The sequence below is a fragment of the Bison bison genome, unplaced genomic scaffold, assembly GCF_000754665.1.
Source record: "Bison bison bison isolate TAMUID 2011002044 unplaced genomic scaffold, Bison_UMD1.0 scf7180017864185, whole genome shotgun sequence".
In the NCBI taxonomy this organism is placed as follows: Eukaryota; Metazoa; Chordata; class Mammalia; order Artiodactyla; family Bovidae; genus Bison; species Bison bison.
The window spans coordinates 370,956-374,739 of record NW_011494757.1 but is presented as its reverse complement, the minus strand read 5'-3'; the positions used below and the strand labels follow the sequence as shown (position 1 = coordinate 374,739).

Here is a 3,784-nt window from a genome sequence, read left to right as displayed (position 1 = left end):
CTCGATCCCGCCTTTGTGTATGCCGAGCCTCCTTCCTCATGACCTTTGTCACGAGTGGAATGCCTCACCAGCTCCCGGCAAAGAACACTGGAGTGGGTTGCCATTTCTGTCTCCTCAATGATATCTAGGAGTTAAAATAACCCAACTGGGGTGGGGGGTGGGTGAATGGAAATTCAGATAAAGGAAGGGAAGCCCGTGTTGATGACTGCTGGGGCTGAGTGAAGGCCCTTAGGGGTTCCCTGGACTTCTCTTGCTATTTGCATATTTTGACATTCAGTTGAGCTCAGTTCAGTCTCTCAGTTGTGTCCGACTCTTTGTGACCCCCATGGACTGCAGCACGCCAGACCTCCCTGTCCATCACCAACTCCCAGAGTTTACTCTAACTCATGTCCATTGAGTCAGCAATGCCATCCAGCCATCTCATCCTCTGCCATCCCCTTCTCCTCCTGCCCTCAATCTTTCCCAGCATCAGGGTCTTTTCCAGTGAGTCAGCTCTTCGCATCAGGTAGCCAAAGAATTGGAGTTTCAGCTTCAGCATTTTAACAATACCCACAATAAAAAGTTGTGGGGGTTTTTTTGTGTTTTTTTTTTAAGAAAAATATCTCATCATGTGGGCTTATCAGGTGGTGCAATGGTAAAGAATCCACCTGCAACGCAGGAGGCAGCGGATTAGATCTCCAGATCAGGAAGACCCCTGGAGGAGGAAATGGCAACCCACTCCAGTACTCTTGCCTGGGAAATTTCGTGGACAGAGAAACCTGGTGGGCTACAGTCCACAGGGTCACAGAGAGTTGGACACGACTTATCCACTGAGCTTTCTCAATCACACACACTTCTCATTATGTGATTGTTGAGGTGTGTCCTAGACGCAGACTGTCATTCTCAGCTCTGCACGCTCTCCCCCCCCCGCCACGTGACCTGGCTGCACCCTGGACTGGGCAGGGCAAGCTGGCAGGCTCCCTGGATGCTGGTCTTGGTCATGTGACTCTCTCTGACCAATGGAAGGTCAGCATACACGATGGGGCACAGATTTCAGACACGCTGACTTGGTTTGACTAATCCCGTTACCTTCCTGTATCACAATGAGAAAACCACACCCCAGGAAGCGTGACGCTTCACTCTGGACCAAAAACAACACGCGTGCAGAAGACGAAACCCAGTCTGAAGACAAGCCTGTGCCACCTGCAGCTTGGATCAGAGCAACCCGCACTGGCCCACAGTCACCGGCACAATTGTTTTAAGTAAATAAGTATATTCACGCTTATAGGTCACTGGGTTTGGGACTGGTTTGCTACACAACATCTTCGAAGCAAGAGCTGATTAATACAGAGTCAAACCATGCTACCCAAACTGAACGTTTTAGGTGTGTCCAGTTTTTTAATAATACAATTAATGTACTTTTTTTTGCACCTAAGACGGCTCCATTATTTCTGATCATTAAGTTCAGATGTGCTGTTTATATGGGTAGGTTGAGAAAGTTTTATTTACGGATATTTTTCTAAAAAGGAAAATTATGAAGAGAATCGGAACAAGCTCATTCTTTTCTTCCTGATGTCAGAAAGATTGTAAATGTAATTGTTTTTTGACATTCAAAAGGATTCTTTCCTGTTTCTCATGGAACTTGCTGAAACTAGCTCATCTGTTATCTTTCTCAAGTTCTGCCTCTTTCTTTCCAAATCCCAAGAACAAAAAAGCACAGAGGCCAGCTTGTGTAGTAGCCGCACCCACTGTTAGGCGGGCGGGCTTCACTGCGAATAAAAGTGCTCTTTCGTTTGATTTTCTAGACACCGATCTATCTTAATGGATATATGTGGTACGTTCAGTTTACAAAAACTGGAACTGAATCAGTGAACCCCACCTAGACCCATTCTTCACCTGGGAAAGTCAGCAATGTATGGCTGAGAAGTGAGCCGAAAGGTATTATGAGTATCTATAGGCGACGGAACCAGGCGTCCGATGTTGCAACAATTTAATAATTATTTGAAGAAAGTCTCTGACCTCTTCTGAGTCACCACTGTGCTGAGAATTGGAGTTGTTCTCATGGAAATTCCAACTATGCTTTGTAAGTGCATCTAAGATAAGGCAGAAGTAGAATGGAGAGATGGGAAAGGGACGAGGGAAGGGAAGGAGAAGGAGGTGGCAGGGAGACCGAAGGAGAAGGAGGTGGGGGGAGACGGAAGGAGCTGTTCCTGAGGTCGGGGAGACACAGACATTCTTTGCACACTTGATGCAACAGCTCCCAGAGGACGAAAGGGGACAGTGAGGAGTGAGTGTGGGGGGAGGAGGGGGAGCAGAAAGAAGGGGCTGCTCCTGGGGGCAGCGTGAGGGTTGCTTTTACATATATGTATCATTTCTTATGTGTTTATTTATTTATTTTTGTTTTGGGTTTTTTTTTTTTACATATATGTATTATTTCTTATTTTTGTTTCGGAGGGTTTTTTACATACATGTATTATTTATTACTTGTTTATTTATTTTTACATATATCTATTATTTCTTATTTTGTTTATTTTTGTTTTGGGGGGTTTTTACATATATGTGTTATATATTTTTTGTTTATTTTTCTTTTTTTTTACATATATGTATTATTCCTGATTTGTTCGTTTATCTGTTCATTTTTGGCTGCACTGGGTCTTTGTAACCACCCGCAGGCCTTCTCTAGTTGCCCTGAGCAGGGGCTACTCTCTAGCTGCGTACGGGCTTCTCTGCTGCCCAGAGCTCCAGGCCGCGGGCTCAGGCGTGGGGCCCGGGCCTAGTTGCTCCACAGCATGTGGGGTCTTAGTTTCCGGTCCAGAGATTGAACTGATGCCCCCTGCCCTGGCAGGTGGATGCTTGATCACTGGACCACCAGGGAAGTCTCTTGAGCTTGGGTTAGGGCCTAAACTGTGTGTGTGTGTGTAACACTGAACACCTAACTGTTAGACGGAAATGTTAAGTCACACAGGATTCTATCTGGTGTCTCGCTTATTCCAATTAGTAATCTGCACCTGGAACGAAGCTGGTCCCTCTGCAATGCTCCTTGACAGCAGGGACCCTCGAAGTGCGTTTCCGTGGCCACGACCACCCAGGTCACCTCGAAAGCCGTTACAAGTGTGAACTCTCGGGCCCCACCCCAGACCTACTCAGTCAGAAACCGGAGGAGGCGGAGCTCAGCAACCTTTTCCACAAGCCTTCCAAGTGACCCTGACACTTAATAAAGTTTAAGACCCACTGCCCGAGAAAGAGGTCCAGCTGGGGCATCAGCAGCGTTCCAGCTCTCCCCAAATCTTGACCATCTGTCCCCCCATCCTGCTTCTCTGCCATGGTTCCTATCACCCCAAGTCGCCATGATTTCTCTGGTTATTAGAGTCAAAGAAATTCTCTTACCTCCACCACCCCTTCATGTTGTAGTTTCAATGTCAGTTCCATTTTCCGTGAGAAGGGATATTTCAAAGCAAAAATGGGATATTCAGATGCATTCCACACGTGTTCCAGCACCCTGTGGCCAGTCTGGCACCTGAAAAGCAATTTATCTCTTAGTTCAGTTCTCGAAGTCTTGCTGTGTAGAATCATTTCCACTCATCTGTGGCTCAGGCATGATCTCGGGAGTTCATAAACAACCCTATCTGGTTATTTTCCTAAGATCCTCCCTCTCCAGAACCTCCCTGGTGCTTTCCAGTTCCTGAGGTTCTCCTGTTGGGTCAGAAGGCTGAGAAGGCTTTGTTCACCCTGTGCTGAAGGGAGTTTCCCTTGACAGCACCCAAGTCTGAGGCCAAGCAGCAGGAAGACAGGGGAGAGGAAAAAT

The 3,784-nt window shown here is 46.8% G+C and overlaps 1 long non-coding RNA gene across 1 annotated transcript in view; it reads right to left on the bottom strand.

Moving 5' to 3' along the window:
• The window catches only part of LOC104991290, a 12,043-nt gene that overhangs the window by 3,875 nt on the left and 4,384 nt on the right, over positions 1 to 3,784 (bottom strand). The window contains exon 3 of the long non-coding RNA XR_825594.1: positions 3,367 to 3,496. This is a non-coding gene — a long non-coding RNA (uncharacterized LOC104991290). The remainder of the gene's footprint in view (positions 1 to 3,366; positions 3,497 to 3,784) is intronic.